This window comes from Bombus affinis, chromosome 1, assembly GCF_024516045.1.
Source record: "Bombus affinis isolate iyBomAffi1 chromosome 1, iyBomAffi1.2, whole genome shotgun sequence".
In the NCBI taxonomy this organism is placed as follows: Eukaryota; Metazoa; Arthropoda; class Insecta; order Hymenoptera; family Apidae; genus Bombus; species Bombus affinis.
Genome location: NC_066344.1, coordinates 5,755,604 through 5,773,181, shown reverse-complemented (window position 1 = coordinate 5,773,181; position 17,578 = coordinate 5,755,604). Strand labels below are relative to the sequence as shown.

The following is a 17,578-nucleotide window of genomic DNA, read 5'->3' as shown; positions in this document are numbered from 1 at the left end:
TTTTGAATAATACGATGCGCTTTGTACCAAAGTTTCATGAACATTTCGGTTCACTTTTCCAGGACAAGCCCGAAGCTTTTCAACTGAAACTTCTGCTAACGCGTGAAACGTCAGATCTGCTCTGAAAAAACGAGCTGGAATGTTTACGAAACATGGGAATAATGCGCGAAATACTATTAAAAACGCGATCGAAATTCCGAGAACTATAAATACATTGTCGATCACGGATATTACAACACCTACGTGTATTGAAAAATTCTAACAAATTTTACCCTATTTGGTACTTAACATCCTAAGACACGTATGAGACGAATGAAATAACAGAATTGTAAGAAAATACTTAGAAAATAAAAGCGGCGAAAAGAATGCAATTTGCATTAACACTAGAACTTCCGATAGTTAACACGGAGCTATTTCTATCAAAATCAGTGAAATGACTGGTCTTTAAAAAATACGTAATAATAGAACATTTTTACATTTATTGAGTTATTACTTTCTTACAGAAGGAATTCCATGCTATGTAGTATATTTTTGGTATTATTAATCCATCTGGGATCTCATCATCCCTAAACGAGGATTGACACATTTATTAAATTGTAAAACCAGTCATTTCGACTGGTGTGGTATTTCTAGTGTTAGCATTTAGCGATCTAGCGATTGATCCGGAATTTTCCTGATAACTAATATCATCATATCGAACGATACGCGGTAAAAATTTAAAAAACGCGTGGGAAATTGTACAAAACGGGCTGACTGGTTAATTGGAATTCGATAAACAGATTGCAGCACCCTTTTATACTTTGACAAGTACCAGTCATTTTAACTGGTATTGGTATAAATAGCCTTGATACAAAATTATTTTCAGTTTGAATATATAGAAAATAAAATAAAATTCATTATACTATCCTTTTAGTTATCGTTGCGAAAGTCATTACATCATTGCGGGGAATAATATAACACGAAGTAGGAATTTTAAAATAAAATTGTAAAACCAGTCAATTTCACTGGTATGGTAGTTCTAGTGTTAAATATCAGCTACTATCTCAATACTTATCCTCCGGCAATGTGTCTCATTTAAATATTAATTCTTACGATCATCCAAGATCGTAAGATTTGACTGATTTCCATCTACTATGAGCAAGCATAGATCATGGATAACACGATCTGGAAGCAAGTTTCGCGCGTAATCCGCGCGTGTCGCGTGAATCGGTTAACCAAAGAGTCAGAATAGCGAACGGGCGCGTCAAACGCGCGTGGAGAACGTCGTAGAGCAGCCATGCTCAAAACCGAGCGTCTACTCTCATTTTAAAAACAGAAGAGCAGAAAGAGAAAGGAACGATCGTGTCGCGAGCATAAATCGAAACAAATCGATAAATCGGAAGGATTAAAAGCAACAGGAGGTCTCTATAAACAGTGATCGATACGGTTGACGTTAAAGCGCGAGGTAACAGTGATCGAATCTTGGGAAACGAGGCAGGTAATCGTCGAGCGAATCGCGAGCAGTTCTAGAGGGAGGAAAAAGGAAGGAGAGCGAAAGGTGTGGGACGACGAAGCGGGGAAATGAAACCGATAAGGCGATTCGAGGCTAACCTTCGCGGCGGAGAAAGAGAAAAGTGAATTGGGGCAAAGGTCTCTGACATCGTGGCTGGCCGTGGGAGAGGAACAAGCCACGGAGAAGTGGTACGACCGGCTTCTAGAGGAGAGAGAGGTAACTGTTAAGATCGAAAGTGCTTTTACACGAAGACACCTGTTGGACGATCCTCGCGCCAAACGACCGTCGCTCCATCTCCCCGTTCGTGATTTCAGAACAGATGCTCTTCCATTTTTTATCTACCTCTGTTTGATCATTTCTTCGATCGGGAGAGATGGTTGACTTTTATTGGTACACGGAATTTTGCAAAGTGTTGCGAATCTCGCAAGATTCGATGACGTTTTTAGAGAAACTCTGGGAGAATGTGATTTCACCAGTAGTTTTGGATCTAGGAATGCAATAAAGTTTGCAATTTTGGAGATTGGAGTTTGAGCGTTTGACGAGGAATTTTCTTGGTAAATGTTTCAAATTTTAGGAAGCGTTTCGAGTTTCTCAATTGAAGATCGTGTTAGGTTTTGCATAAAATTTGTCTCCTTTTTAGAAAAATTTCTGTTTCGTAACAGTACATTTTACTTGTGATTGTTGTACTACAAATACGATGTATAAACGGATTTTTCGTTTATTTTAGTTATTTATTTTATTTATTTATGATAAATTGTATTATAAGTGTCTGTTGTATCGTGCAGGTGTGACATCGGAAATGTTAACTATGACGTGCACTGACGTATACATTTGTTTTACATCATAAATTTGCTAATTTAATGTGGGAAGTTTCACTTCATTCACTGTATTTCATTCACAGATTATCATCTTTTTCACGAAAGATTTTTTTACAAAATTATAATGAAGTAAAAAACGTTTGAAAATCAATCAGACACGTGAAATTATTTAATTGGTTGTACCTTACAAATAAGGAGATTGAATTGTAAAGTAACGATACGTGTATAAGATTTGAATACACGTTAGAAAGAGATTGTTGAATGTAATACATTTTATTATACTTAATCCTCTATAACGTTATGAAACATAGAAGTATTTTCGTTATAGGGAGCTAAAACGATACATTTATCATATACATAAATTCATTGTTTCAAAAAGGCCGTTACAATTTTTCGTCAGACTTGATGGAAGTTGAAATTCATCTATTTAAAGGAAATTTCTTTTATAAATTTTTGCAAGCTTGTAAAATATATTTTAAAGAATTGAATTTGTAGAAATTGCAGATTTGGTGTTACAATTATTTTTATGTTACTTATATATGATATATTATATATTATTATTATTATGTTACATCATAACATTTGGAACATATTTTTGTTCGAATACATCACTCAGAAATTCTCAAAAAATTAAGAACGTAGACAGAGGCGTCAGAAATTTTGGAATGGTTCCTTAAATCCAGACGTCCTCAATTTCTGAAACCGGTCTATAATCGCAACCTGTTTTAGCAATTTTTAACATGCGAGGAAAGAAATTTCTAGAAGGTATAATGATACACCTTTGAATAAAAGTATGCCAGTTCCTTTATCAACACCATGATAAATGGAATTATACTTTATAAAGACTTGCATTGCTTTAAAACTGAGCATTTGCATTACAATGTATATTTTTACTCGACGTTACGCTTACTTCCATTCACGAGCTAGAGAATATCGTACGTATCAAATTAAAATATACGTAATTTTCTCAAACGAATCGTTTCGAACACTTATACTTTTAAGCTTAAAACTTTTGATTATGAAAGAGAATCGCAGGAATAATAAACTAAATTGAAAGATTGTTTAACTCTTGACAACATACATCGATACATTTAAATAAGATAATATTGTATGATTTTGTATTTTTTAATTGGTTGCTTACAGTGAGATTTTATGAATTTATTGAATCATCATAATGAATTATTCTGTTGAAATCATAGGTGGAATTTTACAATTTTTTGAGAAAGAAGTTTGTTTTAAGAATTGTGTTAAAAATTGTGACATTTTTAAATTAAAACCTCTTCAATTATCTTTTATAAAAAAGAGATTAATATTACAATATGATCGAACAGTGAAAAACTTGTTACGGTATAAAATAAGGTTCTGGTAATTTTCCATAAATTATGTCATATATATTCCATAAATATACATTAATAATTAAAAATCCATGACAATTTTTGTATTGCATGGATATCAAACTTTTCCAAATCAAACCAAAATCAAACAATATTAATAATAATAACAGACATAGATTGTGATAATAGCAATGGTGATAAAAATGACAAAAAGAGTAATGTCTATTGATAGAGGATCTTCTTTTTCAAAATTTGAGTCATTAATTTGATATATCCATACATGCAACTCAATAGTATTTCAAATTTAGCCTTTTTTTAAAGCAACTACTTAAGCCAATCATATTCACCGTGTACATTTTAATCATTGCCATTTAAAACACGTTGTTATCTCATCAAATGCGTCATTAATACATAGAATCGAAGATGTTAGATATCTCGTTTGGACATAATAGTTCGAAGATATTATTTTACGCGCATTATCGCATACACAGACATTCCTTTGACGTATGTTCGCTGACTAATATCAATTTAGATACATAACGTTGACAGTTCATGTCATATTGATAAATTTTTCTATAGCAAATAATTAATTACACTAGTTTCCTTCTACTTATCTTTGATACGTATGAAATTAATTTTGTAATGATTTAATAATGAGTATACGTGTTTATATTAGTAATACACTAATGGTGGTTTTTAGAAGCAAAGAATATTTTTATTTAGAATTTTCGTATTATAAATTTTCTTATTAATTTTATGTTTGAAGCTTTACTCTTTAGCCCAGGAAGATTTTAAGCTTTAAATTGTAAAACATTTTAAAAATACTGGACGATGTGGCTCTTGCATTAGATCACAAACGATGAGCTTTACTTTAGTATATATTATAAAATTGTATTGAAGGTTGTGTAATAATCTTTAGAAAACAGAAAATACAAAAAGCAAGTATACGTAGGATGTAGGCAAAATATTAAAGAGAATTATTTTTCTTATTCCAAGCAGCGATCGTTAGATTGCTTATTCGATATATCATTAATTTTGCTAGAAACAGAAATATTCAAGAAGCACCGGAGGAAATGTCAGACAAATTGAAAACACATCTATAAGATATGACTACAAATCGAAATTCTGTTTCTGAAAAATTCGATCAAATCAATTGATAGCGTGATATTAACTACGAATATCGAATTCACTTAGACAAGGAATCTGAAATTAAGTTATTCAGCCATAATCGAGATGTTTCTTCATGACTTTAACGTATGGAGACGACGAATTGTTGAATTTCAATCGAACAGGTTTCTTTAGCGAACCGAGAGACGAACAGCTATGGGTGGCATACGGTGGTCCATTGAAAAATACCATAATCCTAATAAAATAGTAAGAATAGCCAGCGTGAATTATTGTCGATAGATATGCGAGACGCATTCGTCGAAGGCGAACAAGACGATGTCCTTGAGGCAAAGAAAATCCAAAGAACTTGAATACGAATTCCTTAACCTCGTGTCTACAGCAAAGTATTAACCCTTTTCACCCTACGTATGAGATAAAATCCATTTTATGAATATACAGGGTATCTGCAAAAATAGAAATCAAACTTATACTACGTATTAATGAGATGAATTAGATAAATTTAATGAGATGAATTTACATAAATTTATGGCCGAAAATGCTTCATTCGAGAGCTACAAGTGCTCAACCTGTAAAAATTCTTCCAATTGAAAAATTGTTCATTTTGACAGTTAATTACATTGAGATCAGTGTCAGGTACTAAGCTTGTCTCTTTCAAAGCTATGAATGTTTCATAAAGGAAAGCAATATTTTTTTACTACAATCTTATTTATCGATCACGAAAGTTAGGAAACAGTAATTGTTACACATAGATTTATCGCCAATACATCAATAATGTGGTGTTAAATTACTACAGCACAACAATGAATACATAGAATAACGTTTCAAGAAGCACAGGTAAATAAGTGTATAAATTCAAAATAACATAACATTAGAGAGGATTAAATTCGATTCTAAATGATACTTACGCTTGCATCGAGGATTATGTAAATTGATAGTTGGTCATATTGAGAAATGAATAACAGGGAAAATAAGAGAATCGGATTTTGTTCCAGTGACTGAAGAGCTCAAGTTAAGGGTTATTGCAACGATTACGTACGTTAGGCAACAAATTATGGCGAATTAATATTACAAGACTCGTAAAATGGAGCAAGCGAATTGCATTAGGGATATTAATGCTCTCCAGTTATAAATTATTTCGATTCTAACTAATAATACGTCAAAGAGGGAATTATGATGGATTTACGTTTCGAGAGAGTATGATGTATAATTTATGGGGCAAAGTAATAAAATTTAATTTTGAAATTTAAAGTTGCTAAAAAAGAAAGAAATTCTTTGTCCGTTACGTTCAACTTTTTTACATAAAGAACGAATTCACACTGTAAATTAGTACATTTTTAAATAGATTCATTATACAGATTCAAATTTTAATAGAGATTTGTAAATAAAATAAATAGATTCTTTTATATACATTGAACTTTTAGCGTACATCAAATACATACATACAAAAATACATACGTACATACAAAAATGCGTACATCAAATAGATTTTTAAACTTATTTATTTTTGTTTTAAATGAATGTTGAATGAGCAAGGAAATATCTTTTTTACCACATTTTTTTGATGTCATGTATAATAAATTAATTAAAATAAAGGTATTCTGATCCTGGCCTCTATGCTTCCTACAAAAATGTATTAGAATAAGTTAAAAGACAAGATCAACATACTACTTTACAAAACGCAAATAAGATTCGTATCAGAATTCAATTATTCGGCAGTCTAAAAATATACCAATAATAAGGTTGTGTAGAAATAAGGCAGTTTTATAATCCTTGAAACTGAATTAATGCGAGGAAGTTGATTAATATCAGGCGATACATATGTATGTACGTATTTCGTTGCAATTTTCCAGATACATGTAACGATATTATTTCATTGATTAATTAAAAAATACAGCATTGTGATGTAATTAGGGATGGTAGTTGGATGATATTTGTGTAAAAAATATGCAATAAATCAACTTTTTCTGTATATGTTACGTAAATTATTCGTGCGATCAAAAGTAACGTAATCGTTATTACGACGTATGTTTCATTGAAAACCAAAATAAAATTATGATTACGAAAAATACAAGTACGATGTTCCTTCAGATGATATTGATTAACGGCCTGATTTTATCATTATTCAAGAAATAATCATTTCTATAAAAATCAGTTATACACTGGAGTATTTCTATAATCGTCTAATTATGAGATTTGTCTGTCCCGAATATAATGTTCAATTACGTAATGAGAATGCACGATCTAATATGTAATATCATCGTTTTTAGACTAATTGTGTTGAGATAATTTTTTTGGTTAGTACCATTTTTAATCTTACTCACTTACAATTCCCTTAAAGTATGTTTTATAGCAATTGAAATAAACGAATAAATCTTAAAGATTATTAATTTCCTTCGTTTCACCTTTATGTTACTATAGTCAAAGTCATAAAATTAATTGGCTTCGTTCACAAGTATGTTAATCGAAGTAAATAACTAGAAACAAGTTGCCTGATTATCACACTTGTAATCTTAGAAATCTTATCTCGTCTATTGCTAATTATGTACATCCCCAGTGAATCGATATTACTAAATTTACAAATTAATAGTTTCTCGAACATGGCTATTTTTATAAGAAATTTAATCAAAAATGTATAACTTAAAATAAAATTTATAATGGTAATAAAATTTTCATAAATTTGCTCCCTATTATTAAAGTATTCAAGCAAACTTTTTTTATATTTCTTGATACAAACGTGTAGATTTAAATTATTTTTCGGCGCTTTTCATAACGAAAGCTATAGAAATAATATATATTCGTAGCTTTAAAAAATTTACGTAAGAATCACTGTAGGATACATTTGTAACAACCTGTAGCTTCGATACATTAGTATTGGTGAATCATGAAATCACAGCTAACGAGTAGCTCCGGCAGGTGTTCCCGGAAACATGTAAATAATGTTATTCAGAATGCAGTAAGAATGCACAGTTGCATAAGTGCTATTTCCCGATAGCGACGCTGAAAATATTCAATCCAGGCGATAATCGACCGAATTTACCTCAACGCCGGATTGTTACAGTCGCAATAGATTCACTACAGATATTTTCTTCATTTAAACAAGCACATCCATAATTTCACATGGATTTCAGAGCACTTTAAAAATAAATAAGCAAAATTGCAATACTATGCAATATTGCGCAGCTTGCATAATTTATTTCTTTTTCTTCTTAAGCATATGAAATCTCGATGGAGATTTATTCCGCCTTACCTTATTATCTTAGAAAAGAACAAATCACAAGTTTGTCCTTTAATTTATAAGATGCATATTCCCCTTTCGTAAAAGATTGCAAATTAAGTATAATATATATTAATTGTAAATTTAATAAAATAACTATATGAATGTATATAACATAATAATAAATCTGTTTAGACAGTTTGTTGCTCTACATTTAGTTCGAGAAAGAGGGAAAGGCAGGGGGAGATTAGGATGAAATGATTAGAAGTTTTTGTGTAATTCCTTTTGTAACGAAAATGTTCTTTTATAGGGTTAATTATATAATTAATTAAATATTTCGTGTTTCTGCCTCAGCAAGTGTAAACGTCTCCTAAAATACTCGCACATTTTTAAGAATTGCAAAAATGAAAAGTTCGATACCAGTCATATAGATTGATTTGGTAGCTGTATTGTCACTAAAGGTACTATCAATTTTTTTAAAAGCGCCTACACGATTACAGAAGAAAGAACGCTGAAACCTATTATTTCAACAGGTTTAATGGTTCTAGCGTTAATCCAATAGTTTGTAAATTGTGCTAAATTTCATGGCATTAGTGTTAAATTAATAGACAGTCGTTTTCCTTTGAGGTTTGGTCAAGCAAGTCAAACAAAATTTCGCAAAGATACCCTTACGTATTTGCACGAAATTATTGATTAACGATAAATTTGCAACGTTTCTTGGAATTCGTTTCACAAAATCCCTTGCAGCCAGTGTTTCAGGCGATTCACGTCGTTGTCGATGACCAGTGAAGCCACGGTGAACATTGTACAATAAATCCTAACGAAATCCTCGATGCGTGTATAGCAAATGCGATAAATAACAGTTTTAGAAAGCATTATGGACATGGACGTTCGCCTAAGTTCTCGATTTCCATTCACTGCCCCCGCTTAATATTCCCTGCGAGGAGAGCTCGGATTATCGTTCATCTTTTTCCTTTTTTTTCTTTCCATCCTCCACTCTCGGGTGGCCGATCTAAGGGGAGAGTTAAAAGACCGTACGATGTCCACTGAATATCCACGTTTATGCACGTTGGCGAATTTCCTTTCAGGAGGTACACGACACACGAAGATGTTTGCTTCCATGCACGTCTCTTCTTATACGTCGCCAAGATTCGTTGACCTTTGAAAGAACCGCCTTAAGTTTTTAACCAAAAGCATGTAAAATCAAATCGTTTATAGTTTGCGTTTGTTCGAAGATTTTGCTATGAATGCGGCTTTTGCAGAAAACTTCAAGTTTATGTATATATATTTATATTTCTTTCTCTGCATCATAATATTTAATAAATTTTAATTTAAATTTATTGAAATTTCCATATTTATAAAATTAATAATTTATCCGCCGTAGAATAATTTATTATTGTATATCATTGACTCAATTTTATTTATTATTATTATTATTATATATTTTTTCCTTTACGTTATTTAAAAAATTTAAATCTAGATTTATTTATTCAACTTTCAATATTTATTATATTGAGAATTTCTCCAGTTTAATACATTGAATAATGTATCTTGATGAAATTATATCATTCAAAATTTTATCAGTTTATTAATACATATTTTCGATCATTCTTATTTTCTCTTCTCTTTCCGCAACAAATGAAGTTGTAACAAAGAATTGGGAAGATTCTTTAACTGTTGAATAAATATAATCATTTCTTTTGAGAAAATGGATTAGAAGAAACTGTACGTAATTAATTTTTACAAGTGTCGGATATTTGGTAAAAGGATGATTAAAGCGGAAAGAAGTTTATTTTATATACATACTATGTTTGTTGGTTTGAATGACTTTAAAACTACATAATGTGGTAAAAAAATTACGTGGTAAAAATATCATGTGTTATTATTTAAATATTTTTGAGGATAATCTGCAGGGAGTAATTAAAATTATTTTTTTTTTTTTATGAAAGTGCTTTTGCAAGTTCTTCTGCAGTTATCGTAAATATTGTTTTGTACTCTTTTTTGAAATATTACGATAATGTTATTTCACGCAGCTTTATCGTTCTTATAAATTATTCTTTCTACCTTTTCTTTCCTTTGGTTTTAATGTTACTTCAACCTCGATGGTTATTTCAACAACACAGTAAATTTTGTTTTTCTTTTTTTTTTTTTATTACGAGTTTAAGGTCATATGCACCTTCCAAAATTATTAGTGATCCCAGTGGTAGTATAATGGTCATATAGTGGGACAAACACTTATTTACAGTAAGTAGTAAAATCCAGTATCCTTCAACAAGAACCTTTTGGCAAACGACTTCTTTCTTTAGCGAGTTTAACGAATTTGGTAAGACATGTTATGCTCTTTTCATACTGTACTTAGAGACAGGTATTTAGGATGTGATTGATGTGTTTTGTATGTCGCAAGTATCACAAATTTTTATTTCTTTTAAATACTACTTTATTCTCCTTTCAAGAAGATAATTAAATGTTTTTGTGAGAACTTTAATATTCCTTGATATATGAGTCGACAATGATGTGTACAATATTATTTTTTCGAAATGTAGATACGTAAAATACAACATTGATTTCATCAGATCATGCTACAAATAATTTTGTGTCTTATTTTGCTTCCTGAATTCCGGAAGCAAGATTAAACGGTAAATATTGAAAATAGTTATTTAATGCTTAGAAACATTATAAATAGATTATTAGTACAAAATGATCAATAGTAGTAATAGTGCTTAATTGTGTTTTATGACAACAGTGTTTAACCGCAGGTAGCAAAAGCGATCCAATTAAAAATTATTACGTGACCCACATTGCTTTACACATTTATCATTAGCGTAAAAAAATTCGTTCACTCATTCTGGTAACATTGGAATGCTTTAAAAGATACGATACGATGAAACGCTCCAAAGCAATATAGTCAAATATTTTTGGTAAAAAATCTTAACAATCAAAATCTAAATGTTTTGAAAAGAAATTTAATTAAATTAAATTAAATTAATTTAATAAAAAAGAACGAAAATAATATTTTTAAGAAGTATTAAAACATGGTTCTACAAGATAATAGATGATACATCATGCGGTAGGAAATACGATAAACTTTTTATGTTCTAAGGTTAAATATGTACAATAAACACGTTAATTGCGAATTTAATTAGTCTCACGGTTTATCGTGTTTTATTCTATTGAATTAACTTGCATCTACAAGCGAGCGATTTTTGTAATTAGCTATACGAATAGGTTTCGTTATGCACAAACAGAGTATCAGTCTTAAAGGATTGTTGACCTTGTTATCGCTTCAACACCTGTATAATTAACGATGCAATCTACGTACTTATCTGGCATGTAGTTAAAACAAGAAAGCACATTACGAATTGACGAAACGATAGATATGCAGGTTTTATCAGAAATTAACATGTCCACAAAATTGAGCAAGCTTATTATACAGTCAGACCGTTTGCATTAAGTCGCTACAATCCCTTTTCCTTATCTTCGAAAGCTTGTGTTTAAACTTGTATTTCCTACTTTTGTATCGTTTTCGGTTTATCGTTCGATAAATAACTTTCCTATGCAGAATTCAAATATTACATAATCAACAAGCACGAACCACGAAATTCTTTATCGCTACGTTTTATTATCGAAGGCATTAAAAATGCATACAAAGAAAGTTAAAAGTCTTCAAAGACTGTGTTTTTTTTTTTTTTTTAAATATCTTAACAATCTATTAAAACGAGTTTTTGTTAATCCTTTTGTTTTTTAAACGAAGCCCTTAGATTCTGAATATTTTTCTGTAAAAGTCTGCTGTAGTTGTTGGTTAATCATATTAATAAAAATTTTGAAATGCAGAATTAAATCGATTGCAATTGTACAATGCTATTTTTCTTCGATATAAACCTGTATGCAATTTACAAAGACTATGACAAAAATATTATTTACTAATATTCGTCAATTATTTCTCCATCGTATGGTTACTTTCTCGTGTCAAAGAAGTACAATTGTAAGGAGGACGCATAAAAATCAATAAGAAAGCACGTGAGTATATACTTATTTTTGCTCTCGTAACTCTAAAAGGAGATTTCTTTCGGATAACTGTCACATTATTTCTATATTAATAATCGTTAATGGCTGGCTTGAGGTGAATGCCGTAAATTAGACAATATGAATGCACCACATATACTTAATGACTATCATTATCTGCGAAACAGAACAGTATGAAGGAGTACCCGCCTGCGGGGAGCCTGGTTGCATTCGATTCGAACCCTTGACCAAATCGATTTTGGGTCACGATACCCGCATGGAATTCTCTGTTTGATTACGTTCTGACGCTCGTTTGTTTGCTTATTTCTGGAATAACATACGCGAAGTTGATTAAATAACAGAACGATGGAGGCAGTGTCAATTAATTGGGCAATAAGCAATGAGTTATAGCTTATACGATATAAATTTGAGTGGGTATCATATCAATAAGAATAATACGCACGATAGTAGTGAATTTCATAATCATTGATCATCAGGCTATTATATATATAATCAATAAGTTTCAATTAATGGTTGAGGAGATCGTTGAAAAAAGAGTTGGTTCTTATTTACGAGAGAGATGTGTATTTTATATATGTTGAAATTTCTTATTTAATTATAAAAAATTGCAAATATGAAAGATTAATAGTTGATATGGAAGTTTATCTTAAATTGATTATCCAAAGTGCTGTACTCTTTATAATATTTACTGTAAGTAATACAATTTTCTATCTAAATTATATCTCTTTAATTATATTCGTAAAAACATAGATATCGACATTTAGCGATGACGATTTCGTGTCATCGTGATGTTAAATTTTATGCTCGTTCGAAAACGCGTTTTAATACGATTTAAAAGGGAAATTAAGAAAAGAGTGGGGAAAAAAGGCAACTTTCGATCGACTGAAGAATTCCGCGAACCGTAGCCGGCCGATTTCACGCAGTGGCATTTAGGAAATGCAAATTCCCCGGCCTGACATTTCGCTCGGTCTCGCGCAGCGTCACGTTAAACTGTAAGTCGCTTCTTGACGGCTACGAATCGCTTACCCGCGGCTAAATAGAAGGGAAACGATCCCTGAACTTCCTGTCGGCTCCGCTATCTTGTCAATCAACTGTGAATCAATTTTTCTAACATTTCAGAAGGCACGTTTCACGCGCGATGATTGGATCAATCATTTCGACGTTACCTAACCAATTCAGAGATTGAAAACGCTGTTTTCAATTTTGTATGTTAAGCACGAAATAATCGATGGAAGAATGATTATATGAAGATGTTGAAAAAACGAATGGATTTTTAGAGGGGAAATTAATGGCTTCTGTTTGATCTTATTCCTTAAGATTAATGTGAAAGGCAATTTCGTATCATTAGATTATATATGAATTATCGAACCAAATTTATTTGTAAATGCATGTAGAATGCAGTAAGTAAACGTAGTTAGGCCGAAACTGGTGAATTAACTATCTTTGCTTTTCCATATTATTTATGGAAAACTAAAAATAATATAAACTTGCCACTATGCGCTGTTGAAACATTTTTAATGATTTAGATTTTCCCTGAACGATATGAAATTGTATTGATTATTTGTTTAACTTGTGATCTTATTGAAACTTCACTTATTGGTCTATGTTACTATATGTTATATTGATAATTTGTTAATATCTTCTATTTATTGTCTTCAATATATTATTATAGAAATAATATAGATTGCTAAAAAAATAAGGAAAATAACTAAAATACCATCTGTGTATATTATTCACAACAATTTAGTTATTATGAATATCATTTTTAATTATTCCCAAAGATTTCCTATCTTTCGTACAATCTCATCCAATCAACGTAAATCTAATTATCTTAATAAACAGAAGATTCCTGCATGACATAACAAAATACAATTTAAATAAAGAAATAATTATTACATTAAGAAACATTATTTATGATATTTACAATTCAGTATGTCCAATAATTATAAATAAACTGTATGCAACGGTTCGCAATTTGTGTTGCTTATCCCAATTATTACAGCTGGATTAGCAACCAAGTGTGGCGATAAAAGTAATGTGTACATTACTACCAAATTTATGAAGTCTTTAAGTAGATGAAAGCTTATTAATACCAAAGTTGATCAACGAAATGCTTGATATTATTTATTATCACTACTGCTAATATTTCTAGTTATACCGTTCGAAGCTTAAAATGTGACTCAAAATTAATATATTCATAGTTTCCATTGCTAATTTGGGACATTTTTTTTGCCACAAAGTATTTTAAAATTAAGGTTTTCTCAATGCTTAATCTCATTTTCGACACAATGTGTATATTTCCATAAAAAAAACACACGAATATTTCTTAATTGATGTATAATTTTTACTATAATAGTCACAGGTACCCAACAAACCCTAGTATAATTGCATAACGTAATTTTTAGATAAAAATTTGTTATCTTCGCAGAAGAAAATATACAGCTTACCAAAGCACATAAATATTTTATTATATGGAAAAAAACATATTACGTATTTTACTATTCTTCTACTATTCCAGATATCATAATTCTACGATTCAAAGACTAATTAAAGTTTCCTGCAAATTAATTCCATATCTACATTAGAGAATATAATCTGAGCTAATTGAATTTCTTATGATGCTTCGAAGGCTTGATCTGAATTATTTAACTATGTCTATACTTTTTACTAAATAAATATACATATATACCTAATCAATAAATTCTTCAAACTACATTTGTATTAAAAATCTATTATTTCTCATAGCGAAGTACCACTATAGTTTGTCGTGACAGCTTCACAATTAATTAAAAAAATCGATAATAAGGATGATTAAGAGAACGTCAGCATCCAACTGAACAAAACGAAAAATTTGTAACGCTATAAGGTAAATTTCGGGAACGTTAAGGAGGTTATAGCTGCTAAGATAATTTCGATGATGGAAGACACGTGAGGAACAGTTGCATCCTCAAATTACCAATAATGATTGCCTTCCACTCGATAACTTTATTCAAGCCTGTTATTACAGACAATTTTTTCGACACAAGCGATTCCGCATGAAGATTTAGTTTTGTTCATTTACGAACGATGCGCGTATGAAATATTCGTTTCGAATTCAAAATAATTGCAAAATTGATCATAATCGATAAGATCGAATTTTAAAAGGCGTCTCGATATGAACATCGAGTTTATTTCGTTTGAATTAAAAGGAAGTATGCTCATGAAACTCGAGGAAAGAAAACGAGTGGCAGATATTAACGAATATCAATGACGATTTCGGAAAATAATTATTGAAAAATCTGCTAAGCTTTGCTTATCTTAATATGAATATAATTTCGACATTTTTGTTTCTGTGATAATAAGAAGATTTCCTTTTAGGTGTATCACACGGAATTATATTGAAATTGAAATCTGCATGATAATTTTACGCTTTGATATTTATCTTATTGGTTTTATGTTATACAGAAACGATTTTGAAAGAACATGCAAAATCTTTCGGTATTAAATTTAAACGCACTATTTTTCTTGCTCGTTTTTCTTCAACTTATTAATCTATAAATTGTGAATTGTATCGAGTAAATTAATTTGATTTCGTAAATGGTAGTAGGTATGAAACTGATCTTAATAATATTAATAGAAATGAGTATTGTTATATATTGTTAATAGAAATGAATAATCTTATGATATTTATACATCTTGTTAAAGCACAAGTTTTAAAAGCAAATTTAAAACCTCGAACAAAATACAAGAAAAAAAAAAAGGAGAGGAAAGTTTTAAGCGTTAAAAAAAATACGCAATTATTAGAGATATTCAATGATAAGAATGTAATTTAAAAAATGTTTTCAATTATACAACAGAAGCAATTGATAAAATACTCAACGCTAAAAATACAACTGGTATAAGTGATTCTTTTCATATAATAAAATAAAGAATGTTAATTTGGATTTTCGTTTTCGTCTGTGAAAATATACAGAAATATATTATCTTATCTCTCTTTCGAATATTATCTTTCTCATTTAATCTGTTGTTCGTGTGTATTTAACATTTGTACTTTTTAACATAACAAAACTTTATAAAAATCCATCCTTAGATATGTATATCACAATAATATGGAACAGTAATATTGTTTATTTGCTTATATTATTTGTTTCGCAGTTCCTAAGTATTTAAATACTATTCTTGTGAAGTAATGAGATTCGTTATCGTGTTAACATGATTTGAAATCAATTGAAGGTCAAGATAGTAGACAGCAATTATGTTTAGCTGCTTAAACGAATCATCAAGTAATTTTCTTCAATGATCGAACTAAGTGGGATAAGTAACAAGGTTTTATACTATGCATATAAATGTGTTTTCTCGACTTTATCATACTCTGCTATTCTTTCCAAACGATCACTAAAAATTGAATTATTTGCAATACTACTCCGTACGTTCTTAAATTTGTTCCAAATTTTAGCAACATAATTATAATAACCGTTTTGCGTTTATAATACCAATAAAATTTCAAAAAGATCTACGTGTATAATATATTTAACATATCCATAGCAATTTTCTATGGTAAACATTCAAATATTTTCATGAATCACTATATTTACTATTATTATATCATACGTGAATATAGATTTAAAATATTTCTTCTATTATTCTTCTACTACTTATTTTCCACTTGATTATTTTACATTCAAGTAAATTTTCAGCTTTAAAATATCTAACTTACATCATCAAATTCAGTTCACCCTAACAACGATATTTATAGCGTCATTCTTCATCAATATTTTTCCATTTGTGCCAAACAAATTGGATGTTTTATCTGCTTTATTAATTATTATTTACTAACTTTTATCATTCATACTGTTTCTATGCCAGATTATCTGCAAATTGCGGAATATCGCGAAAGTGAGTGTTTTCTTTTTTACTGTACCCAACAGTTACTCACGTGCGTATTTATGTTACCCGTACTATCTCTATTCTTTACTATCGATACTATTGTACCGTCTCCATTCAACAATTGACACGTTATACGCGTAACGTACATATAAATTACTTCTGATCGAAGACTATCGCGGATGGTTAGTCAATTTACAGTCACGCCCTGGATACACATACCATTAGGATTAAGTGGAATTAACATACATGTACATGTTTGCCTACGCGGAATCATGCGACGGAATACACCTCGTAGACTTTTGCCGACCTCAATAACGTGACGTCCTATTAGCGGTTCGATCGCGCGGTTCGCCTAATTGCGTCAGACGTGAAATTAATTAATCATTACCAACCGGAAGGTAATCGCGATTTATCACGAGCACCATCGATTTGTTTTGCTACAGACGAGATGCAGAATGGACACGCGACGCGAGTCTGCTCTATATATTTATTTCCGTACGAGGTCTCCAAGATATTTATATGATACTTTTGTCAAATTTTACGACGATTACTAATTTTCCATGGATGATAATATTGGTGATTAGTAAAGTGCGGATTTCTATGGATTTGTGAAAAATTTTAAGACGCCAAAACGAATAGAATATACGTAATGTGCAGAAATTAGGGGTGCGCTGGAACCCTAAAACGTTGGGAACCCGACCCA

General features: G+C 30.5%; 1 protein-coding gene across 2 annotated transcripts in view; it reads left to right on the top strand.

The window, feature by feature from the left end:
• Positions 1-1,239: 1,239 nt before the first annotated feature.
• The window catches only part of LOC126920898 (class A basic helix-loop-helix protein 15-like), a 262,862-nt gene continuing 246,523 nt past the window's right edge, over positions 1,240-17,578 (top strand). Inside the window, exon 1 of one of the 2 annotated variants that reach the window (XM_050731886.1) lies at positions 1,240-1,708. The gene's annotated coding sequence lies outside the window, so the exon portion shown is untranslated. The remainder of the gene's footprint in view (positions 1,709-17,578) is intronic. The other variant, XM_050731876.1, reaches the window with a different exon arrangement.